Source organism: Aythya ferina, assembly GCF_964211825.1.
Source record: "Aythya ferina genome assembly, chromosome: 22".
Taxonomy (NCBI): Eukaryota; Metazoa; Chordata; class Aves; order Anseriformes; family Anatidae; genus Aythya; species Aythya ferina.
This window is the reverse complement of record NC_140320.1, coordinates 2512121-2538534: the sequence shown is the minus strand read 5'-3', so window position 1 is coordinate 2538534 and position 26414 is coordinate 2512121. Positions and strand designations below refer to the sequence as shown.

At 50.5% G+C, this 26414-nt stretch overlaps 1 long non-coding RNA gene across 1 annotated transcript; it reads right to left on the bottom strand.

The window, feature by feature from the left end:
- Nucleotides 1-271: 271 nt before the first annotated feature.
- On the bottom strand, nt 272-25908 carry LOC311422424. The gene is made up of 2 exons (XR_014685343.1): nt 25792-25908; nt 272-2012 (listed from the first exon to the last, which is right to left on the bottom strand). It is a non-coding gene; the product is annotated as an uncharacterized lncRNA (long non-coding RNA).
- Between the last annotated feature and the right edge of the window lie 506 nt (nt 25909-26414).

Here is a 26414-nt window from a genome sequence, read left to right as displayed (position 1 = left end):
ACGCCGTTGCTCCCTGCAAACTCAGCTCTCCCCAAACAACCCCTTCCCCTGTGGCAGAGGGAAGCATCCCGCTAACACACCAAACCTCACACAGCACACGCTCAGGGTGCACTTAACGCCCGTGCACACGGAGTGATGTATGGCACGAGCAGAGCCAACCCCACGGACACTGCATGCAAGGGGACTTGTTCCCATCTCTGCAAACGTCAGGGCCTATTCTTTCTTGAATGAGATATGTACGTGGCAGGGTGATATTAAATTACAAGTCAAATAACACAAGGGCTTTTAATTACATGCCAAACAGTAGCTGCTGTCAGAGAGGAGACACTGGGCTCAATGGCCCATCAGGCTGTTCCGCTCTGGCAATTCCTATCTACCCGGTAAAAGTCCAGGAAATTGGATCGGTAATGGGAACGGGGGCCTTTCACCTCCAGACCAGCCATTCAAATCCAGCCCAGGAGGGAGAAGCAAAGTCATTACCACCCCGGCAGCTGCCCGGGGGTCTGCAAGCCCCGAGGAGCAGGACCGAGCATCCTGCACAGCCCCGGCAGCCCAGTGCCATCACCTGGGGCCGGGAGGGATGCCACAGAGCGAATCACAGGCTCCAAGTCAGCTCTCCTGGCTGTGGTTAGCAGCATTTCATTGCCTCCCCGGGTACAGCTCAGGCCATGAGCATGTGGATGTCCCCTCTGCTCCGTGGAAAGGGCTCAAAGCATTTGCGCTCCTCACCCAGCACGCATGTTGCAAGCAGTGTGCTCTAGCGGAGATGAAGGGGATGCTTTAAAGCCAGCTTTTTTTCTTTTTTTTTTTTCTTTTTTTTAAAGCCAATTCTCACTGCAGAACCAACCCCTCTTAAATTTCTATGGTTTTTACCCTTGTAGCCCCCTACCTACAAGCTTTGTGCTCAACACCAGAGCAAGGCAGCAGAGCCCTGAGGAAGGAGGGACTGGCAACCCCACGGGGACTTTGCAGCACAGCTGGAAAGCGAGCAGAGCTCGCAGTCAGCCCATTAACAACTCTGCACGCTGCAACCAAGGTGTAAATGCTGCGTGGGTGCTGTTTGGGTGCTGTTGTTCCTGGGCACCTCGCATGAATGCGGTGTGGTACCCAGGCTGTCACATCTGCGAGCTCTGCCTCCAATCTGCACGGCTAATTTGTTCAACAGCTTTGTTCTCCCTCGGGAGCGGGGTCGTTGGTCACAGAAGATTGATTAAGCTTTTGGTGCATCAACATTAATGAAAATCAACACTGTCTAATGAGTGCTCTTTATGGCAGCCCCGTAAAAAAGCATTAGGACAGGTAAACAAAAATAACAGCCGGGCACATCAACAAGGTCCTGTCCTCCCGAGCCCTGGTTGTCCCTGCTTCTCCCTGGCAGGAGAAGAGCCCTCTGTGAGACGGGGACCTGCCCTGCACATCCCTGGGGATGGGATGCCTGCACAAGCTGTCTTGCCTTCGCCAGGCTCTCAGATTTCTGCAGACTCATCTTGAGCACGAGCCGCCTCCAGCTGCATCACCAGGCATCCCCTCGCAGGGGAGGCAGGCTGAACTCAGCTCAGACGGTGCCAGGGTTTTCTTTTTGAAGTCTCACTCCTTGGAAAATGAAAAAAATAATAAGCAAGGGCTACCCTGACCTGGGCATTATTTTCTGAAGGCCAGACAGCCCGTGAGACTGGCAGACCAAAGACCTCTCCAGCCCTCTTCTGGGCTCCAAAACGATGCTCGATCAGGAAAATCATGGGTAAGCAAATCCACGCGGCTACAGCACCGGGGCTGGAACTGCCAGCTGTGAAACTGGTGCTGCCAGAGCATCCAGCAGAGCTTCTGGTTCTTCCCAAGGGGCTCCAGCACTTCAATCCAGATCTGAGGCATCCTTCAGAGGCTCCAGATCTGAACGGGGCGATTGCAGGAGGCTTCTTGTTACAGGACATCATTAAAAGCGGTGTACGTGCTTGAAGTGCAGTCAGCGGGGCCTTGCCAGGGATGTGCAGGGGAAAGGCAAGCTCTCTGATCTTGGATGGAGAGAACAATCTATTAAAAAGGAATTTAGCCTCTCGTATAGAGCCATCAAACAGTTGGAAAGCCCTGGTCTCTGCCTCTAAGAGCTTGTAGCCTTTAAGGACAGAAAAAAAGTCCAGGCCTCCTCCAACTGCATTTGAATATTTCATGTAAAAAAGTCAGCTCTTGGACCTCTGGCACTCGCTCATTTGGCCAGGAGAGCCCCAGCGCTGCCAGCTCCTGCACTTTTATCCCAATGACAGGCCCTGGCCCTTGGAGCACCAGCTCAAGTCACTTAAGTGGGACCAAAAAAAATGCATCTTTTATCAAATATGTGCACACACACACAGAGAATTGTTTCCAAGGCTAGGCAAAAAGCCTTGCAAATATGACAACCCTCTCAAGTGCCAGATAATCCACAAAATCCTCAGGTCTCCCCCGTGCAGCCCACCCAGCTGCTCCTCATCCCATCCTGGCTCCCGTTTCACCTGCACACCCCTCGCTACTGCCCAGAGGCAGCAGCACAACCCTGGCACCGCGTTGTATTTGTTATCGATGCCGCGGGTTCCCATGCACACAGCCCCTTGTATCTTTTTGGTCTTGGTGATGTATTATTCATGTGCTCCCTTGTTCCTGTACAAGCTGAGAAAAATGGAGAAAGATTAATTCCCGGGGAAAAAAAAATAAATAAGCAGGATTGCCTTTTTTTTAATATATATATATAAAAAAAAAAAAAAAAGGAAAGAAAGAAAAAAAAAGAAAAAAAAGAAAAAAAAGAAAAAAAAAAAGAAAGGGCTGTGATCCATTCAAAGAGCTGCCTTCTCCATGCAGCCTGTGTCACTGCTGATTGAGTTTCTTCTCTGCTCAGCTCCCGGTTCTGTTGGAGTATCTTGTCTCCTTAGTATTACTGTCGCACTTCCTTTTCATACGCCTGAAATATATACTATTGTGTTCCGACTTTTAGTTTTTGTGCAGGGATCCCTTTCATGTCTCATCTTCTGTAAGGTCCTTTTTTCTTGGCAGTCAAGTGCATGAATGTTTGCTGCCAGGAGATTTTGCTTCTATTGTATTCCAGACATATTATAATATATTTTTTTGTTCTATATTGTCTGTGAGGTGTTCCAGGGGTATTTTTTCATGCTAGCATGACTTTTTCCCACGTGGATGCTGCCTGCCTGCCTCCGGCCCCTGCACGCAGGGCTGCAGAGCCTTGCAGAGGCAGGTAAGAGGGCAGAGAGCCCGGCCAGCACCACCCCAGTCTTGATTGAATTAATTAGCTCTCCCCATGCCACGTGAGGGTTTATTGCTGGTGCTCACCTGGCAGAACTGGGGCACTGAACAGCAGCGAGGCTCCTACCCAGCCACGCTGAAAATCAGGTGCTGAGCTGTCCCAGAGCCCGCGAGAGGACTTTTCTGCTAAATCCTGACCTAAATCACCACGGGACTGCTTCACAGAGCTGTTTCTGCTGCTTCTTGGAGCTTTGCTAACAATTTCCAATAGCAAGCCAAGTCCTGGAGGTGCAGCACCGGAGAGGAGCGGCAATTTGTGTGTCAGCCCAAAGCTTGAGCCGCCGGGAGGCTGCCCTCTGCTCCTCCACCCCAGGGGAGCCGGGATGCTCAGCCACTTCTCAGCAAGAGCTGCACAGCACTGGGACAGCCAGCAAAGGAGGTTCCCCATCATCTGGGACGGGTATGGGCACAAACCTCTGGGAAACTCAGCCCTGACCCCTGGGAGCCTGGCTGCAGAGTATGGGTTGTTCCTTCCTCCCCTGCCCACCAGGGAGGGAAATCACCTTGCTTAAGCCACCTCGGCATGCATTTTTATGCCATTTATCGGTGTCATTTCAAGCCAGATGCTTGAAATTTCAATGCCAGAGGCATTTCAAGCCAGCTCTGCTGCTTGCACAAAGGTGAGGTTTGCCCTTCCCACATCACAGGAAGGTAGCTTTTGGCTGCTCAGTGGTGTCAAAGCATCGCTCCTCACCTATCCGCCAAGCTAAAGGACTCTTTCCCACAGCTCAGCCAGGTTCCTCGAGCTCTCTTGCCTCCTCACATCCTCCTCCCCACCTCTCTGGATCAAGAAAAGCCTCCGCACCCCCCCGCCAGCCTGCCCGGCCCCACCAGCACAACCCAATCCCACGCCTCAAAGGCGACAGCCTTGGCGCATGGGGCGATTCTAATTCCTGTGTCCTCCACAAGTGAAAACATCAGAAAACCCAGAGTTTATACGGCTTCAAACAACTCCACTGGGGGCCTAAAGACCGCGCGGCGTCTGGAGAGATTAGTTCTCCTGTAACAGGCTCGCGACCAGGCTTTCTGATCTCTATCAGCATCCCTCCAAGAGCAGCTCCTTTTTCCATTTGTTCTTCGGACCCCTCTTCTCAACTCTTTGACTAATTATAGTTTGTTGGTTGTTATGGCAACTATGGATTTCTCTCGGCATCCAACTCTCACGATTTGGCTGCAAATTGAAACGCTGGAAGAATACAAGCAGGGCATTCAATCCTACACATGTGCTGGCCTTGCTGGTGAGTCCCCCCACCAAAACAGCCGTCCTGTTGGCTTGTTCTTATTGACCTTACCCAAGGAACCTGCAAAGCCAGAGCAGTCTTCTGGGAAGACTTCTGAGGGAAGGATGTGCCTTGAGCAGGACCACCAGCACCCTCCTGCCCCAAAGGAGCGAGAGCAGGACCTCACCACCAAGCAGACATCAACGCCCAACATCTGCCCTTCATCTGACACCTCCTGCAGCCATTTAATAAAAATTTAAGCCGGGAGCATACCAGGAGTCATGCTAAATTCAACCCAACCCTTTCCAGAGGCAGCTGCCATGTTCCAGCAGGTCTGTGCAGCCAGCTGGGGACCACTTAATCTAGCGGATGCAAAAGCACACCCAGAAACCAAAAAGAAGGCTTTCCTGTCCCTTTCCCCGTCTGTCCTTGTCACCTTGTGTGCAGACACTCTGATAATGGATATTAACAGCTGAGGGACACCAGGCTGAATTGAATTGCAGAAGATCGCTCCCACCAGCGGGCACGGCGGCTGCGCAGCCCTGCTCTGCATTCCTCCTGCATCCCACCCCGAGGACAGGAGGATACCTCTGGACCCTCTCGCAATATTTCTAATTGGACTTGGTGAAAACAAGGCTCCGTACTCTTCTTTTTTAATAGAAGTGACTTTTGGTGGCTATGATACGCAGCCAATGTGGTGCAGTGGGCTTCGCTGGAGCTTGCGCGCCACCTCTGAAGCCTCCGTTCATTCTGCAGCATCTCTTGCATGGGGACAGGGCAGGGAGGCAGATTTCCTGCAGAGCTGCCCCTACAAATAAACCCTTAAGGCAAAAATAAATAAATAAACAAGCAAACAAACCTATTTCCTCAGCAGCATGGGACAACCAGAAGGGTTAAGTGAGAAAGTGACTCACGCCTTCCCCTGAATGAGGTTTCTGCCCAGTAAAGGTCTCCCATACAGTGCATCAGCATCCAGCAGCAATAAAAAAGCAGGTCTCATCCACCCATCATATGTCACACTTGTTAGGTCATGACTATGCTGAACATCCAGCACTCCGGGAAGGATATTCAGCTCCCTCATCCTCAGGGAGCTGCCTTTTAGCCAGGGCTTTGCAAGTCATGGAATATTTCAGCTTAATCACGAGAGCAATAAAGCCTGGCATACATCAAATCAAATCAGCCTGAACAGTTTCCCCCCTCCTCACCAAAAACACCAGTTTTGTGATGATGAAACCCACTCAGAGCAAGGCATTTTCATTTTGGGGTACAAGATGCAGGCAAAAAAAAAAAAGAAAAGCTGATTCCCCAACCTGACCCATCTCTCTTTCACTCTGCTTCCCCTCTGGGCAGCCCAAGCGATGCACGCTGACTGCATTACAGGAAAACCTGAGCACGATTCCTCCTAAACCAGAGCAGGGAGCAGCTTTCCCACCTCTTTAGGACAGGTTTCTCTGGTGGCCTACACTTCCTTGTTACCAACAAAATATATATATCACTGAAGCAGCCCATGCAAATGGGAAGCCCCACAAAAGTCACCGACACACAGCACAGCTGGGGCACTGCTGCCCGTCTGCTGCTCACAACTTTGCAGCCCCCCACTTGCAGTTTTCGCCCAAACAGATCCGGTTTTAGGACTTCAGAAAACGCCTGGTGGTAAGGGAAGAGGAGAGCCAGTCTCTTGCTATCCTTCCCAAGATGGCTCGCCTCTTCCTTCCCGGGAACCGCCCGCCCCGGCCGTGGGGAGATGATGAGAAAGTTGCTGTGTGACATTCATGAAGTGCCTGCTGATGGAGAGCTCTGTTTACCAAGCCAGCTGGGGAGGGACCTACCATCAGCTCCCAGCGTGTAGGAGATCAATACTGTAATTGGGCCTGTTTGTAGCGCATGAACTATTGTAGCAAGGGGGGCAACGCTCGGGGGGGCACCGGGATGGGCTGGCTGAGCAGGGGCTTACTGCCCTCTGCCGTGCTGCGGCTCCTTCGCTGCCCATGGTGTGGGTGAGGGAGGGATGGGGTCGCCCCCTGTGCATTAACAGGGAGCTGTGACCACCTGGAAAGCAAGCAGAGCCACTTTCTCCCCGCCTGTCCCAGGGGAGACCCTCGCAGAGCATCCTGCATCCCTGTTGTGTGCCAGGCTGGGTCCTTCCCTGGCTCCGCTTTCCCCTTCGATAGAGATTTAACGCGTAGGAAATCACGGCTAAGCTCTTAAAGCGACTTCAGAAGGGCAGTGAGGAGGGAAGGAAAAAATAAATCAGCCACTTAGATTTGGAGGAAATGGAGAAAATGAAGTGTTACAAGTGACAGTAATCAATAAAGCATCAGGAGCCCAACGGCAAGACCCACGCTCAGCCTGGGAGCGCAATTAGACAGCTAATGACGGTAACACCCCCTGGCATCGCTGGCAATGCCTCCCCAGGGACACAGGGCTCCCCTCCTGAGTAGAACAAGCTCCTCGCCAGCGTGCACCAGCAGGTTTATTGCCCACATCCAGGAGGGAACGGGCGTGAGCTGCATCCCCCAGGGAATCAGGACGATGGAGGGGCTGTGCTGTGCTGGGAGGGTGCCCCCAGGGGGGCAGCAGCTTGCAGATACCCTCACCCTTTCCAAGCTTGGTCTTATTTCTGGCACTAATCCTGCCCCCGACCAGCTGAAGCAGGGCACTTCTGACCTCTCCGGGGTTTGATATCCCGAGGGCATCTTCTCCCCGGTCCATCTGAAGTGGTGCAGAAGCAGGATCCTTCCCACCCTCCCCTTGCAGGACACCAGCACCCCATGACCTCAGGTGCCCTAAAGGAGCCCTGCACACCGGGTTTGGGCCAAGGTGAGATTTTTCTCCCCCTGTTGGGCGCAGGGGTGCTGGTGCCTGCGTGGGCACCGGCTGCCACCTCGTGGGCAGCGGGAACAGCGCGGGGCTCTTCCCCACACTCTCCCCCAGGGCCCCTTCATCCCCTTCACCATTACAACGCCGTCATCCCAAACCTGCACTCTGCTCCCCCGGTGCACGCAGCATCACTTCAGAGGTCACCAAGCTGGCGGTACATTTGGGTGAATTATTCATAGGCAGGTATCAAATATTAAAAGCAGAGGTATGTTGACTATTCTTTGTATATTCAAGAACATTTTCACCAGTAAATTGCCCTTTCCCTTTTTTTTTTTTTTTTTTTTTTTTTCCTCCCTCCTTTGGCTAGTTTCCTAAGCAGCCCTGCGACCCGCTGGTACTTCTTGCTGTTTAATTGCACCTTGGCACTCCCCCACATTCTCTCTTTGGATGGAGGCTGGCTGGACCTTGCTGGGAGCACAGAAATCATCCAGGCCAGCAGGAGTAACTTCCCTGGTCCTCTCCAGCAGGGAAAGCCCACGCTCCAGCCTCTCCCACCTCCTTTGCTCAGCTGGCATTGGAAAGAAACTCAGCCTTTTAATGTTGCATCCTAGAGGTGACCGGGTCCTCCTGATGTTCCCCTTGGATGCCTTACTGGAAAAGTCCAGAGGAAAGCATTTAACACTGCCAGCTGTCTCTGGTTGCCTTTAAAGCCTCTGCCTCCACCCCAAGGAGCCACTAAAAATCTGGTTGATGCCAAGTCTTAGCTCCCAAATCCCCTCCGAGGACATCACCTTGAGCCAGCACCCCTGTCCCCACTCCCAGAGCAGGACAGAGTCACCCCCACTGCCACCAAAATGGGGTCTGTGCCCACTCAGCCCTTCCCCTGCTCCCCTGCCACCTGCAGAAGTCTCCAGAAAAGGCATGAGAAGAGAAAATGAATAAATGAATAAGCCAGGCAGCATTTCCGTGGGTATCTGCAATGCAGATGGCCTTGGGGAAGGCGACTCAGCCCGAGCATCACCTGCTCCCAGCTGCGAGGGACGGATCCAGACAGAAGGACCGGTTCCCAGCAGGATGGGGGGGGAAGAGCCCAGGAAGAAGGGACACCAGCATCACCAGGGGCTGGCAGCTTTCACGTGGCAGCAGGGGGAGTTTGCCTCCTCAGAAGCGGGATGGAGATGCTCCATGGCGGGTGTCAAGCGGAGACGCAGCTCCAGCCACTTATCGAAACATTAAAGTTCTCCTAAGCTGCCGAGTTAATTTCTCAAACGCCCTTTCAAAGGGCTAGATAAATACAATCTGGGAGCATCTCCGCTCCCTCGACTCACATATCTTTAGTCAGGCGGAGAGATAACATTTCATACAGATTGAGACAGTTTAAGCAAAGGTTGCTGGCTAACCTTTCCAGCAATGGCTGTTCCAAGAGCTTCGCCGTGCTCTGGTGCCCATCCCCAGGGGAGCGGGGCAGCAGGGAGCCCCGATGGAAGCTGCAGCACCCAAGGGCTCCCAGCAAGCACCTGCAGGAAGCTGCCTCCCCATGTACTATTGGAAAAAATCAGTGTAAGTCATCATCTGCAGGTTTTTCAGCACTGGTGACATTGATACTTCCAGGATGGAGTGCCAGAATATGATTATTACACCGTGTCTGGAAGTACACATGCAATTTGCTCCAACTCAACTTAACAATACATCTTTATCGAGTTCCTAGCATCTTGGAAGCATCTTTTCTTCCTAGTGGAGCCCCAGATGCAAGCAAAGCTGGAAGTTCTCTATGCAGAGGTGAGGTGCAAGCAGCTTTGCAGTGGGAAGTGGCCACCACTGTGGTCAGTTTTGGAACTTGACTCCAAGCTCTGCTCCAGGCTCTCCCCAGACACAGCACAGGAGCTCTGCACCTGCAGCCCCTGCTGAGTATCATGTGCCTGGTGCAAACAACAGCACGGCCCAGGGGGGAGATTTGCATCTCGGTGACACCCACACACCCCCGTCCCTTGCCACGGGAGCCCTCGGGCAAACAGGCAGCTCCGCAGCGAGATGGGGAACATCTCAAAACCCATGGCAGGCAAGGGAGTGAAGGAGGAATACTGGCAAATGACAGAGCCCTTATCTTAATTACAGGCTTATTTGCATTTAAATGAAGGTTATTCTATAATTACCACCAAATGTTTTGTATTGCAGCTGAAATACCTCTCCATGGGCTGTCAAGCTCCTTCCCATTTTCATTTTCTCTTGCCATTCTTCTGCTTTCTAATCAGCTGGCGCACGCGGGGAGGCTCTGACACCGCCCGATGCCAGCTCCCCGCCTCGCCCAGGGAGGGGGCTTTGGGTACCACCACAGCCAGCGCCCCTCCAGGGGACAGGGGAAGGATGCGACCCCCTGGTTTCCACCACCAGCACCACGGGAGATGGCTAGGTCTGAAGTTCAGGAGCTGTTTTCGTGGGTTTGAGTGCAAAACCAAAAGAAATGCTTTCTCTGCACACACACACCCCTAATTAGCTTGTCAAACTTGTTGCAACAGGGTGATGTGAGAGGCAGAATTGCGTGCAAGGTCAGAAAGAGATCAGACTCATGGAGAACGGGGCTTCTGAGCAGGAGCTGAACCTCACGCTCAGCAAGTCCCCAGGCCGCAGGTTGCTGGAAACCAGGATCCAAGGAGCTCACCAGCCTCTCCTGGCCTTGTGGTTGATGGTTATTCCTGGAGACAGGACAGGGAGAAAGCAGAACCCACGGATGTATGTTTGCACTGTAGCTAGCACTTCCTTGGAATAGATAAAGCGCTCCCATAGAGAAAATAACACCCAATTACATCATTCAAAACAATCACAGGGAACAAATCCATGCAAATGACCAAATTAAGGCTGAATGAGAAGCCTTCTGCTATTTCCTAAATTGCTATACCTTTAATCAAGCTCCTTTAACAACCTATCGTGAATGCTTTTGCTATCCAGCCAGAAGAACCACATTAACCAACCAGCCCATATGGGGATGAACAAGACAGCAGCTATTAGAGCCGCAGCAGAGTCTTCTGTTTATGAGTCGGCAGTAATGAAAATGGACAGTTATCTCTCACCAGACCCAGCTCTCCTCTTCCTACTCCTGCCCGCTGCTGAATCTCAGCTCTGAACAACCTTCACGTCCCCCTGCCAAACTCCAAGTCTCTGCCTCCATCTCATGGAGAGACTGGATCCCTTCAGCTCTGTTGCAAAGTTCTTTTTTTTTTTTCTCTCCTGTTTTAAAGAGACAAAAAAAAAAAAAAAGAAAAAAAAAAAAAAAAAAAGACCCCTCTTTCCCCAATTTCATATAGCCTGAGGCAGACTTGCAGCATGGAAATTTTTAGCCTGAACAATTATCACTTGGCAGAGAGTTAACTCACTGGAAACAGGATCTTATAATGGGCAGCCCTGGCTACCAGCAACTTTGCTGGCTCCATTTAAAACAAGTTCCATACCTCGGAACAGAGCCCCCCCCAGCCCTTTCCACAGCCATTTATGTTTAATAAGAGGCAGCACCAGCAGCATGGGAAATCAGCAGCACATCCGCGATGCCGCTCGGGTGCTGATGCACGCGCCAAAACGATTCATCTTGCTCTTCCACCGTGCAGACAGGAGAGAGATAAGGGCAAAACCCCTGCAACAAGCCCCAGTCCTGGTGGTTTAAGCATCTCCTCTGTTTTCTAGGCTGAGGGTTTACCACCGAATCTCACATTTCCTCCAGACTGTCTTACAGTTCCTCAGGATACCGAGGATTTGTCTGCCCACCCAGACACGCTGCCACCACGGTTAGGGCTGCCTCTCTCAGCTATTTCCCAGGACAGTTGCCAAAGCTGAATTGCTTCATTGCATCCTCACAGCCAGCCTTCAACCCCCAGCCATAGGGATTTTTTTTAAACCTTGAGCCCACGCTGCCTGCTGCCTGGGGGAGGATGCTGCTCATGCAGCCCAACTGCCCCTAGGCAGCACAGAGAGGCTTTTAATGCACCCCAGGAAGCCACAGCTCCATGAAAATCCCAGAAACTCAGCATCCAGGCACATCCTTAGCTTATGAGATCTGAAAAAAATAAAATCCCTGCTCTCCTCTGCACACAATGAATAGTTTTGGTAGCCCACGCTGATTCCCATCACTAAAGTGCAGGAAGAGAAGCCTGTAGCCATGGCTTTCCTCGCAGACCCCAAGCAAGGCAGCCCTGTCAGAGAGGATTTCACAGGGCTGGCAATGAGGCTTCAGCTAGCGCCTGCCTGGGCTGCAGTCATGCTGTGTTAATTAAGTGACAACATTTGTCTGGTGCAGAGGCAGGGCTGCGAGAGGTACCAGGCGGCGCAGGACCTTAAGGAGATGCTGCAGACCCCGGGAGGCACCTACAGCAAGGCACGGTGCATCCCACTGCGTGCAGCTCGGCCCACTCTGAAGGATGATTTGAGTTGGAAAGAGACCAGGCAGACCCTCATCTCTCCACCTTCAAGGCACAGAGAGTGGATCAAGCCTGCGCCCTGCCAGCAGCAAGCATTTGGAGATGTGAGGGTTTGTTTCAGAGCCATCCAGCTCAGCAGTCTGTAGGCAGGGAGCAGCTTCTCGGAAGTCCTCAAGCCCTGGCAGAGCGCGGCGCTGCAGGAATTGCCAGACATCTTACACTGGAGAGTCGCTGCTCCGCTTCCCATCGCTGTCAGGGAACCTCAGTACAAAATGAAATGCTTCTGAGCTTGTAATCTAGCTAAAAACCCCTTCCAAACCCTCCTTCCAGTGGAAGGAGAGAGGGGAAAAAAAGCCAAGAAGCACAGCATCTCTATTCCTTCTCAATCTCCCTCCCCTCTGCCTTCAAGTGCTCCTTGGAGTGTCTCTGCGGAATCATGTTTATATGCAGTGAGTGCTGTTGTTAGTTAATAACATCGCGATCGCTGAACCTCCCTAATGAAAGAGAGAGACAACATAAACTGTCATTTCAAACAAACATGCAATCAGGGTACCAGCAGCTCTGAAAATATTATCTTCCCAATTTCACGGGCTTCATGCAGGAAATAGGCTGCTTTCATGGAGATTGTGGTGCCTCGCGCCCGACGCACGGGATGCGGGAGCGGGCTGGGAGCGGCGGGGACGCATTAGAGCCATGAAATTGGCTGGGCTATGAAGGAGGAATTGTTTTAACAGCTGGAGCCAGGAAGGACAAATAACAGCAGTGATTATATCTTCATTGCTCATCGTAACCAATGCACCAGGCAAGTTGTAATTAGACTGTGAAGAGCTGAAGGTTTGATGGTGAAGGCTCTGAGCTTGTGATTAGACACGGCGCGTTTGTGCCTGCCCCACAGCCACCCTGCCCCTCTCCGGAGCAGAGCTCGGGTCAGGAGCTCGGGTGCTGCTGTAAATTGTGTGAGAGCAGCACCCGATGTGCTGCAGCCATGCATCACCCATCCTCCTCCTCCTCCTCATGTTCCCTCTGGCTCAGCATCCCCTGACTCACAACAAACCCCGCATCTCAGCCCCCTGCTGACACCCCACAGATCTGTCCCCGTGGCCTTATAAAAGCTGCCCTGGCCTGTCTCTGGGATGGTCTCCAGTGATATAAAGCAATGCTGATACAGAGCAGCTGCAGATCAGCTCCATGTTCAAAGTCCTCTATAATCTTAAATCCCCCCAGATAGCCACGCTGATAATTGAGAATTGTCTTTTCCATGCAGAAGAAACTTTTCCTCTAGTTTTATAAATTCATAGACCCACTGACAGGGCTCCAGCAAGCCATGGGTGAGCATGGCTCAGGATGGATTGCCTTCCCAGACACAGCTGAACAAATCACCCAACCCGAGCAGAGAGCAAGCAGAAACAGAGCTAAGAGTCTCCAAGAGCTTTCCATTTGCTCTTCTCCCCAGACACACCATGAGGGATTGCTCTGGAAATTGAGATTAGAAGACTCCTCTTCCTCCTGATGCCATCACCTCCAAGGACAGAGGAGGGTCCAAGAGAAAGAGATGCACCACCAGATCAGTATGATGGAGCTTAGGGAGAGCACTGAAGTGAACAGGGGATCAGGGATCACTTTTCCTTTGCAAAATATTTATTATCCTAAACTAACATGGGTATGAAGCTTCAGAAAAACCCAGCTTTCCCCGTACCACCTTCAGTGCCAGCAGCTCCAGAGCACGCAGCCAGCAGCCACCCATTCCCAGAGCTTCCTTGGCATCGATGAAGCTTCTCCCAGCTTCACCTCCAGAGCAGGGACACAGACAGCACAGGGAAGCGTTCGTCAGAACTGCCAACAGCAGCAGCAGGGAGCTGGAGCCACAGAGATGAAACCTGCACCTGATCCCTTCCACAAGCCCTCAATGTTCAAGAGCAACCACCAGGGAGACCTTGCAAATGATCTTTTAATAGACCAACCTCGTTGATACCCATTCCTGGTACCCTGGGCAGGGCAGTTCTCTCCAAAAAACAGCTACAGCCTGTTTTCCTAAGGCTGCCCAAGGGCAGTGCCAAGCAGTGCCTCGATAACACATCCATAACATGTCACCTCCTGAAGCAATGAGGCTGAGGTGGTGGGAGTCAGATGCTGGCCCAGCCACAAACCACTCCCACAAGACAAGGCAAACAGCCAGAGAGCAGAAAATATTTGACCAGGCCAAGTTCAGCCTCATTTAGGAGCCTCCCAGGGCTGAAAGGGAGATGGAGGGGACTGATTTGCCTAGTGTCCCAGGCGCAGAGCTAGGACCTGAGCTTATATTGCTTCACACCGAGGGCAGCCCATGGTTCTGAGGGGCATTTTGGCAAATATTTAAGAGCAAGCACCTTAAATAAAAAAAAAAAAATAATAATAATAAAAAAAAAAAAGTCAGCCTGCACTTGGTACTACTCCCTCTCTGGCTATCAAGACCTGTAAGGAAAATGGGGTGAAAACAGCCCATCCCCAGGCACGGATTGATGCCTGCAAAAAGGAACAGTGCTTGCAGGGGAGGTAAACGACAGCAAGAATCTCTCCTTGCTAATAAAGGAGGGGGCTAATTGCCCCCATCTCAGCACTGCAGTCAGCAGCCGCGTGCCAGCAGCACCGGTGCGGAGGCAGAGGGACCTCGCGGGAGGTGACAGCGCTGCCACCGCCGCTTGGCAGCCGCATCCAAATGAAGTTTAAAAACTCTTCTGACATTTAAGAAAAAATCAACAAGCATCTAAAGTGATGAGGGGACCAGGCACATGACTGGCTGAATGTCACATTTAAAGCTAGAGAGATAGCAGCTGCTTTATCTCCTAAAGCAGGTGGTTCAAGTGGTAAATAAGGCACGGAGGGCCAGATTCTGCTCGCACACCTGCATCCCTCCGCTGACAGCAACAGAGCAGCTCTGGATTTGCACCAGCACGCCAGCCAGCCAGAATGGGACTGGAGAGTCTATTAAACTTTAATACTTCTGAGCATCAACAACGAGTGTGCTACCAGCCCCCTGCCTCGACTCTGAGTATCTATACGGGCCACAGCCGAACCAGTAAAAAATTATTGATTTAAATTGGCAGTGCCCTTTTGGAATCAGCTGTAGCTCTGACTGATGTACAGATATGAGCAAAGGACATTTGAAGCATTTTAATGCACTTTTTACTGCATTATCTCTCACCATGATCTTCGCTGCTTCATGGAAATGACTCACATCGCGAGTGGAAGAACCCAATGTAATTAACGACCTGGCAACTCCATAATGATCCTTTCTACATAAAAAGGTCTTCCCTACCCTATGAATAGACTCCAAGTAATTTATTGCAATCCATATAAAGATGAAACTGCTTTGACCTTGGGGATTTTCTTTAAGTTTTTTTTTTAAATAACCATAATTGCTAAGAAGATTTTTAAGTGATAGCAGTTTAAAGAAAATTTTTAAATGTGATGTAAAAAGTGAAGAATCATCATGAGCAGCCTTCAGAGAGAATATTAACAAGCATCCTCTGCATCACTTAGGAATGAGCTTTCAAGACTAAACAATACATTTCTTCCATTTCTTGCGGGCCTCACTCTGATACACCAAAACACAGAGGTAGTTTTACTCCCACGAGGAGCTCCCAGGAAATTACGAATATGCAGCAAAACCCACGGAGAAGCCAAGAACAAGCCATTTCCTTGCATTCCCCAGGCTGTCCCATGAAATTATATACCCTTTACAGACCCCACTTTATCGGTGGGGTGTTCCTAGGCTTGTCCCACAAGCGTGCAGGACTTTTGAGGTCCCTTCCACTCCAAACCATTCATTCCATGGTACCACAACACGATGACCTCCACTTTGGTCCTCTCTCCTGCAACCCCCTTTCTCCTCCTCTCCCTGCACACTCCACACACCAGCGCTGCTCCTACTTGGATGGAGCTCAGCAGTGATTTACCACAGCCAGGCTATTGGTAAATTGTGAGCTTTATGTGCGGTGTGATAGTTTCATCTTGGCTTTTACTGTTCGCAGTAAAGCCTTTACTCTTTCCATCTTGCTAACGCCTCGCCTGCCCATGCATGTTGCCTGTTTTCCCCTCGTTTCTCATTTCATCTGGCTCATACTTCTTTCAGATCCCTCAATCCCCTGCGTTTTCACAGGGAAAATCTCGCAGGCGGGTGATTTCAGCAGAAGTTGAGTTCAGTCCATCAGGGCTCTTTTCAAGGTCTCTGGAAGAGAGGGGGACACCTGGGAAGGGTCATGTCCCACGCTGGATTAGCGGCCACAGGACATCTAACGCGGTGTGCTAGAGTGACTGCCACGCTTTGAAGTACCCAAGGCTGTTTTGATTCCCTTCCTGGAGCTTTGGGGCTGTCTCGATTACAAGGAAACGTGTTGAGGGAAGGAATAAATCTGGCCCAGAAAGGGCAAGCTGCAGAGCTGGCTGAAAGAGGCTCGGATGGAACCGTTTTCCATCAGAAAAATAAGATTAGTTGGAAGTGAAGCACTGTGAAGAGTCAGGCCTTTTTTTCCTGCAGAAATTTCATGTCACAGAAGAGGAGAAATAACACCCGACAGCTCCGAATCACCCTGCTTTGATACTTCTCCACATTTGCATTCTTTGTTTTGAGACAACTTTAACCTCAGACTTGCTTCCCCCAATCGTTTCCTGTTGCGCTTTGTCAAGTACGACACAAATAAGCTAATGCAAAACCAAGACATGTTCCTGCCTGTAATGTTTTGACGGAGCTCTGATACCAAGTGTTTCAGTCCCATCCAAAGCAGGGCCACAGGCACCGACATGTGCGGCTGAAGCCAGACCTTCTCCGGTGGAAGGGCTGGAAAGCATCCAAGTATTTCAGGACTCTCGCCTCGGATGAGGACAGAAAAGTCAACCTTTCCGCACAGCAAAAGTGCTCAAACCTGCCAAGGAACATCAAAATGACTACATAAAAATGCAATTTTTCATCTCTGCTGGGCTAAGCTTTGTCAGAGTAAATATACAGGATTAACTTCTTCATATGATTCAAGTTTTAATTAAACGTGAGAATAGTATTTAATAGAAACAAAGAAGCAACAAGTCAATACCCGTAATTTTGATTTTAAGTCACTAAAAACAGCAGAGGAAGTGATCAGACTCAGCAGGAGCTAAAAAGCATCATCCAAAAGAAAGTTATTTCAAAAACAAAAACAAAAACCCTCTGCCAACCTACTTGCTATTGACTATCAGATCACATCACTTACAATCACTACCATATCTCACATTAAAAAATTAAGTCCATAACTGCAGAGAAACATCTCCCCATTTCTTTTATAGCTTCTTGCCACAACTAGCTATATATCTCCATTATCACAGCGCTATCACCAACACACAATAGATCTGAGCTCGCGTCGTAAATAACACTGCCATATAACAAAGTTACGCTTAGGAGTACAGGCATAAATTAACACGCAGCCGTGTAACTCTAAATAGTATTTTAGGCCTTGTCAGAAACCAATTATGCAAAATATTCCTCTTGCTAAGATCTGCTGGTGATACTTCAAAGCATTACCTCATTTCAACAGCCGCGGACAACGTGCGGGGCTGCGAATTGAGGGCTTTGCTAGGGGATTCTTGGATACTTAGACCCTCTGAAGCCATCTAATTACTGACATCAGCACTTGAAAGCATGGGCACACCTTCCAGAAAATATTCTGATATGGCATTTCTGCGTCAGTAGCACGATGTTTCCGCTAGCATCAGACCCTGTTATCCCAACTCAGAGAACACACCGAAGCCTGAACAAACAGGGGGCTACCGGGAGCGAGATTTGCAAGGTTTAATAAAAGAGCTCGCTGGCTGAGCTCGCGCTGCCTGTAGCTTTACACCAGTTTGGCTGCAACCCAGAGGACTACAACGCAGCCTTATTTCAGCCAGGAAGGGAGGCACGGCAAGATTAAACGTCTTTCTCAAGGTCGTGCACAACCTGCTGGAAGACGCGGGAGAAATTAGAAGCATCCGTTATCCTTCCATGCCGGGCTGGCTATCCAAACTGGAACCAGTCGGCAGTCCCCAGTTGGCTGTAAAAGCCTCGGCTGCTCTCCGTTCAGATGAGGGATGGGCACAGAAATCCCTGGGGATGTTCTCCTGACAACTGTTTAGCAACATGCATTTTCATCGTCCCCAATCCCTAAGAAACCATTTCTTCTTTACATTTGTATTAAAACACTCCCTCTCCCCCTGGAGCCGCGCTAACAGAGGTCCTTGGCTTTGCAAAATAAAAGCCAACCAAGCGGGCAAATAACACGTTTTATCGCCTGAACGTGCAGACCAAACCTCTTTGTAACATTCTGCCCATAACAGCGTGGCATGGAGATTTCCCACATTTGCCACAATTGTCCCCAAATCTGTCCTGCCCGAGCGATGCTCCCACCAGCAGCGCTCGTGCTCCCCTCCACTCGCAGGAATTTGCTGCAAATCCGATAGCAGATGTGATTTCCAGCTGGGTCCATAGACCGACCGCAGCAGGTTCATTAATAACAATTATTAAGTGCTTTATGTTACAAATTAGGCCGGTAGGAATACAAAAAAATATCCAGCCGGTTGGTTTACGGTCTCTTGTCAGAGAGGACTGTAAATTCCCATTATCACAACACTATCACCATGGCAAAATGGGCATAGGAGCTCATTGTAAATAATGCTTTAAAACAGCTAAATCATCATTGGATGCGAGAGCATAAATTAGTACTCGTGTGCGATGCCACAGAAGGCCTCAGCTAACAGCTTTGATGCATCAGCCAGCAAATACAGAGATTTCTGAAGTTGTATTTCTGAAGTTGTTCCCTTTTTTGGCTCCCCACTGCCCTGCAAGAGAAGCTCCTTTGGCACAACCCTCCTACTGATAAGTTCGGTTGGCACAGGGACACAAAAAGTGTGGAAAAAAATCAAAGACAAACCAAACGAAAAAAAAAAAAAAAGAGGAAACTCTGCTTTCTGCCCACAAAAGGGTGGAAAAATTCCTTTTGCCCTTCCTTCACCCAAGTTCCCCACCTGGTTCCATGGAAGCATCTCTCCCAGGGATGCTCACTGCTTCCAGGGGTGCAGTGACCACAAATAAAACAGTGGAGAGCCCACCAAGAGCGACGCCAGGCCGCCTGCTGATGCCGCACATCCCACTGGGGATGGCTCAGACATTTGCTTTCAGTTGCTTCTGCCTGGGGCTGGATGCAAGGCAGCAAAGAGGGAGCTTACTCATCCCATTACCAAGCCCCTGAGGCATCCAGTTCCCCCCACCATGAAAATTTTAATAAAACCGGTGCATCGACTTTCAATTAGAAGGCCATAAAACGGTTCATTTTCATCTGTTTGTTGCACAGTAACACAGATCCTCGGGAGAAAACGGTGCCTTTTCCAGACTGTCTGCGACGCAGAGAGCATTAATTGAATATTCTGTTGAAACCACCTTCAATTAGTGCCTTGGAGTTTTGCATGACATTCATCACTGCAACGCGCCCAGTTCTGCATGCAGCACGTTTGGGGCTTCGCGATGCGCACATCACATTAACTCAAGGTGTTATCCCGAAAATAACAATTTTATTTGCTAATGGGATGCCAGCCGGTGTAGGGCGCGATACTGCAGCTTCAGGCAGCACCTTCCTGGCCTGGACAGCACAGGGCAGAAGGGAGATGGCGTCTGCTGCCTCCAGCTCTGCTGCTCTGGAAAGGGCATCCCCTTCCCTAACCTCACAACACCCAACACTGATGGTTAATTCCTCCTGATAACCCAAACCATGTCCTTACTCTTCTTCTATGTGGGGAAGTGCATGTCAGTCCTATAACTGCTGTTACAGTAATGTCAGGTATAACTCCCTTCACGCCCCCCCAGCAGCCTGCAAACCACAATAAAGAGCACGCACATCCCAGATGGGATTCAAGCCATCATTAACACCTGTTTGTCCTGTGGTACCATCAAGCGCTAAGCTTCCTTTTGCTTTTTTTTGGCTATATTTTAGGAAAAAGTTCAAGCTGGGTGCTGGCTGGGAGCCAGATGCAAGGACAAAAGTCATGCTCCACTTATTCCCGCTGTCCGAGCCTCACCCAGAATCACAGAATCACAGAATCACAGAATTTTCTAGGTTGGAAGAGACCTCAAGGTCATCGAGTCCAACCTCCAACCTAACGCTAACAGCCCTCCACTAAACCATATCCCTAAGCTGTACATCTAAGCGTCTTTTGAAGACTTCCAGGGATGGTGACTCCACCACTTCCCTGGGCAGCCTGTTCCAATGCCTCACAACCCTTTCTGTAAAGAAGTTCTTCCTAACATCTAACCTAAAACTCCCCTGGCTCAACTTAAGCCCATTCCCCCTCGTCCTGTCACCAGGCACGTGGGAGAACAGGCCAACCCCCACCTCTCTACAGCCTCCTTTAAGGTATCTGTAAAGAGCAATAATGTCACCCCTGAGCCTCCTCTTCTCCAGGCTGAACAAGCCCAGCTCCCTCAGCCGCTCCTCGTAGGACTTGTTCTCCAGGCCCCTCACCAGCTTCGTCGCCCTTCTCTGCACCCGCTCAAGCACCTCGATGTCCTTCTTGTAGCGAGGGGCCCAAAACTGAACACAGTACTCGAGGTGCGGCCTCACCAGAGCTGAGTACAGGGGGACGATCACCTCCCTAGCCCTGCTGGTCACGCTGTTCCTAATACAAGCCAGGATGCCGTTGGCCTTCTTGGCCACCTGAGCACACTGCTGGCTCATATTCAGCCGACTGTCCACCATCACTCCCAGGTCCTTCTCTGCCTGGCAGCTTTCCAACCATTCCTCTCCCAGCCTGTAGCTCTGCTTGGGGTTATTGCGCCCCAGGTGCAGGACCCGGCACTTGGCCTTGTTAAACTTCATGCAGTTGACCTCAGCCCATCGGTCCAGCCTATCCAGATCCTCCTGCAGAGCTTTCCTACCCTCAAGCAGATCGACACACGCACCTAACTTGGTGTCATCTGCGAACTTACTGAGGGTGCACTCGATGCCCTCGTCCAGATCATCGATGAAGATATTAAAGAGGACCGGCCCCAGCACCGAGCCCTGGGGGACGCCACTAGTGACTGGCCTCCAACTGGACTTGGCTCCATTCACCACGACTCTTTGGGCCCGGCTATCCAGCCAGTTTCTAACCCAACGAAGCGTGCGCCAGTCCAAGCCAAGAGCAGCCAGTTTCTTGAGGAGAATGCTGTGGGAGACGGTGTCAAAAGCCTTGCTGAAGTCAAGGTAGACCACATCCACAGCCTTTCCCTCATCCACCCAGCGCGTCACTCTGTCATAGAAGGAGATCAGGTTCATCAGGCATGACCTGCCTTTCATAAAGCCATGCTGACTGGGCCTGATCGCCTCCAGGTCTGACTTTCCCCACCGCCCTAAGGAGCTGTGCTGCAAACAAGAGAGCTGGGATGAGCACAGAAACATGGGAGCTGCTGTTCTCTGCCCCACAGGATCATTCAGCATGGAGCAGAGGTGCCGGAAGATACCCTGGTGGAAAGGTGCTTTCATCTCCCCACTCCCCAAAAAAGTGTATTTCAAAATTGTGTATGTGTCTGTGCTGACTGGAGGAATCATTTTTATTCTGCTGAGTCCTGATGTGCTGCGACCTCCTTTCTGCTCCTGCCAGAACCTCTCCAGGCATCCCCGCAGAAGGCAGGGGGGAGCCAAGGTGTTCGTCAGGCACCAGGAGCTCGCGACCAAAGAGCCCATGGCAGCACAAGAACAGACATAGCCAAGGAGATTTAGACAGGAGGATGGGGAATTTAGATGCATTACCCTTCCCCTACATCCCACACTGTGGAAAATTTTCCTCTTGTTTAAGCCATTACATAGCATCAGGGAAGCAGCACGGCTTAGAAAGATGAACAAGCAGGATCTGTCACGTCTCTGCACCTCAGTTTCCCCACCTGTAAGAAATCTGAAGCGTTGTTAAAAGAAGTGGAGCAGGGTTTGTAGAGCTTACTGTCATCTCCCGAGGTGACACACTACAGCAGCAAGGTGATATTAATAAGCAGATCTTACATGCAAAGTTTTACATACAAAATTGTACGACTTTGAAGACTGTCAAGTGCACAGCAAGCAGATTTTTTAATTACAGGCTGTTTTTCCTTTCATTGCAGCTCCATTATTAGCTTCAGCCAACAGATCTCTGGAAGGCTGCGGGCATGGGGGGGAGCAAAAAAGGGTCCGTGGCACACAGATATGCAATTAGCAGCCCCACGTGCAGGCAGCATGCATAGGTGCAGGTGGCCACTTGGACAAGCAATTGCTGCTCATGGGGCAAATCCCACTTCTTTGCACATCCGTCATTTTGCAGATGCACATTTGCAAAGCTCGGAGCTGGGCTCCTTTGGCTTCCATCAAAGATGGAGAAAAAAAAAAAAATGCATCTGCTTCAAGAGAAACAAACACAGCAGCAACGGGAGTGCTTCTGAGAAATCCCACACACCGGCCAACATTTTTAATTGTTTCTTAACTTTCTATCTGCAGATCTGCAAAGCACTCTAATATAATCAGGTCTTCTGCACAGGGGATTAGCAGGCTTATATCCCGTGGATCCAATCAGGAAAGTCTATCAGCAAAACATACTTATGTTGATACAGCTATTATAATCTGCATAATTCTTCTGAGTTCACGTACTTAATGGATAGCAAACAGAGTCATTACTGCTGCAACTTACAGCCATAGGATCTCTATGAGCCATTCACTGCAGTGTTTTTTATTATTCATAGCTTTAGTTATTGATTTTCAGGAGAAGATACATGCTTTTAAGCACCATAAAAGCAAGAGAGGAAAACAAATAGCACTATTCCAAGATTAATACACTGTTCGTAATAAAAGTATGGCTGTCACATTGCACTGTATATAGCTGATGGAGCCTTGACAAATTCCATGCAAAATGGCTGAGTTGCTTAAGAAGCTTGTTAAATAATTTAAAGGCAAGTTGCACCGGAGGCAGGCAAGTTCTTCCCCAAATCCACTTTCCTAGATTTATGTGCTAGGAGCGTGTGAATCACGCCACGCGGAGGATGCTGCCGGGATGTTTCATCCCAGCAGGGCACAGCCAGGGGTGATGAGAGAGCACGGACCAGGTTCACGGCCTGAAGGTCTCAGAGCTGTCCCAGAGCAAACATCCATTGGGATCCAGAAGGGAGGAATTGCTCCCAGAGCCCCTCCAGCTGGACGTGGCCAGCCAGGAAGCACAAAACCAGACTCCGAGACAGCAGAGCAGCAACAAGAGCCTCATTTGGTCACTTACAGAAGACACGGGAGACAAAGGACTGCCCAAATTACAGCATTTCTACAGCAGCCAGGATCCCACCACGGCCTTTTCGTTCCAGACACCACGCAGCCTGTCTCCACGTTAATAACTCTGGTTCCTAAGGAGGCAGGAAAACAGGCAGAAGAAAAACACCCGCAGGATGCAATGCAAGGGGCCAGTCTTCCACAACATCTAGGCAAGGAGGGATGCAGGTAGGGGATGGAATGAGCGCTCAACGACAGCTGGCAAAGCACCAATGCTCGGGGTAGGCACCAAAATGACATTACAACCAGCCTGCCAGGGCTGTGTTGGGGACGCTTTCCAGATCATATCAGACAAAAATCATCCTGACAGCTCCACGCTCCCCTCTTCCAAGTCCACAGAAGAAGGGTTCAGTGCCTAAGACTTCTATACTTCACCCCTGAGTTCATACTTAATGAGCAACTCCATCTACTCGTGGTTATTTATGCAGCCCCGACTGCTGGAGCACTGCTGTGCTGCACGCCGAACAGCCTCGTCCTCCAACAAGCACAGCAACAGCCCCCATATCACAATGGGGAATGATCAAGGATGGGATTTATGCGAGCTGCCTTCCACATCCATCCCAGCAAACTGTTCCTGCCTTTTTTGGGGGGAGAAGAGAGTGGAAATAAGCCCCATGGTAAAGGCATCCACTCTGACAGCACCTCACCACACATTCACCTCCTTTGTGCCTGATGTGCAAGAAGAGGAACTGCACCGTGAGTTATTTCCCACATAGGAAATTCTTGTCAAAACGGGGAATTGCACATATTTGTCCTCATCCCAGCCAGCAGCAGGGCTGTGCAGCCATCCTTCCTTCACAACAGCACAATCGTGGCATCAAAGCCTCCGCCGCAGACAAAGGAGCGACACGGCGAGTTTTATGGCCCCGCGAGGAGCTCCAGCAGACAGCATACCTGAGCCAGTTAATTTTTTCTGCATCATTTACATCCGCCCCCATTAAAACTTGCAGGCAGCTGTAACTTCCAGAAAGCAGCTCCCAGAGCAGTCACAGGGGTACCGCCCTTTCCTCAAAGCGGCCTGTTAAACCAGGCACTATTTAACTAAGATGGGGGTCCCGATCCCAGGGTTGTGAGCAGGAAGATTTTTGATTGGAATGAACCCGGGTGCTCAAGAAAGGCGATGCCACCCCAGCTGGGGGATTTAGCACCAGGAATCAGCCAAGGCAACACGTGGAGGCTCCCAGCCCTAGGGCATCGCACCTCCTTGGATCAGCACAGCACTTCTCTCCCTGCCCCACTAACACTACATGCTCTGTTCTGCATTTATCCATTAATAATTAGCTGTCTGATTCCTCAGTTTTTACAGGTTATATATTAATCTCTTTTAATTGGCCATGCTTCCCAGCTCAACTTCCACCATGGAAGAACAACGGCTCCCTGCGGGTCCCTTTCTCCACGTGGTTATGTGGCACGGAGGAGCTCCAGCCTGCAGACAGACCCACTGCAATAAAAAGCAGCTCACGGTGTGTAACGGGGCCATTTGTCACTGCTGGGGGCCTGATTAAAACACCACAGCATTCACTCCAGCACCTCGCCATCCCCCAACTCCCATACCCTACAGTAAGGGCTGGCAGCTCAATGCCGAAGCCTGCAAAAGCTGCACTGTGTGAGCTCTTCTGATTCAGAGGCCTCAGCCACAGGCTGCAATCCTTCAGCAGCACAAAGGTATCAGGAGAAAGTAGGAGGAATTACAGGGTTTGTGCCCCAGCAGGTGCGATTCAGAGCAGAGATGTATTTAGTATCTCCCAAGCACTGCGATGCACCCCTCAGGCTCACCCCCAGCTCTGCTGAGCACACTTGAAATATTTTAAGGAGAAACAGAGAAAAGCAACAGCCAGCAGTCTCAGAAATCTCACAGCCAGAAGTCCTGCAGCCTATCAAGGAAGACGTACCCATGGACAGGGCAAGCACTGCTCCTGCTGCACAGGGGAAGCTGAGGCACTGTAAAGCTGTAAGCATGCAGTGCTCCAGCATCACTTATGCTGGGGCCTTTAGGTGTTTAGCAGTAGAGCAGGAGAAATTGGACTCTGCCAATTCATTGGGTTCAGAAATTGGGTTCAGCTGTGCTAATCCTCACCTGCCCAGACAGCTCAAGCTCTCCATTGCATGCCTGCACTTCTGAGCATGCCAAGGAGGTGACAAGATTCGCGTGACCAGCATTTTGTTCACTTGCCAAAAAAAATCAGATCTGCTTCATCATTTACTCCCACCCATCTAACGTACCATTCTGTTACAGCATTTACACCACAACATGTGGAAGCAGAGATGGGTATGCACCAGAAACAAAGAGCACAGCACAACCCCAGACACACAGCTCCTGCTGGGCTGACCCCCACCACAGCAACCCCAAACCCAGCCCAGCACCTGCTGAGCTGCAGGCCAGGAGCATTCCCTGCCCCTGGTTTTGTTTATTTATTTTATTTTATTGTTGTTTGGTTGATGATTTTGTTTTGTCTTTCTTTTTCCCCTTTGCCGCTCACATCATGAAAAGAGCTGCCAGCGCACACCACGTAGGAACCAAAAGCTACAATTATGAGGTCACTTTAGTCAGGGGGTTTTATCAGCCCCGAGCTGCCCCTCAGAGTTTGATCACACAACACAAACCCCCTTAGGACAAGCAAACACCCCACTGCCCCTCATGGTGGCATCAAAATGGAGATTTGTCCCCTAGCCCCCCCCATTTTGCAGCCAGGGCACCTCTGAACACACCACACGTACCCCATCCCACCCTGACTCCAAAAACATTTTTAATATCCTCCTCACCTTCCTGCAGGAGCCCCCAGCTGCCACACCACCTTCCTCTCTCTCAGGACTGTCCCCAGCCCTTCTCAGGGCACTCCCAGCCCCATCCCACCCCAATCAGTGCCTGGGTGCAGGCTGCTAACGATGCCCAGCAGGGCTGGGCTGCCCATCACAGCTCAGACCTTTATTTTTTTTTTTTAGCACTGCTCCTACAAAAAAAAAAAAAAGAGCTGGGGATGCTCAGCCTAAAGAAGAGAAGGCTCTGGGGTGATCTCATTATGGCTTTACAGTACTTAAAGGGGGCTTATAAAAGAGAGGGGGAGTAACTTTTTGCTCAGATAATGACAGGAACAAGGGGGAATGGTTTTAAACTGAAAGAGGGGAGATTTAGATTAGAGTTTAGGAAGAAATTCTTCACTCAGAGGGCGGTGCAGCCCTGGCACAGGTTGCATAGAGAAGCTGTGGCTGCCCCATCCCTGGAGGTGCTCAAGGCCAGGCTGGAAGATTTGGCCAGCCTGATCTGGTGGGTGCTGTCCCTGCCTCTGGCAAGGGAACGAGCTGATTTTTGAGGTCCCTTCCATCCCGAGCCACTCTTTGATACGATTTTATGCCATTTTCTGGTGCTTAACCCAGACGGTTTAGGG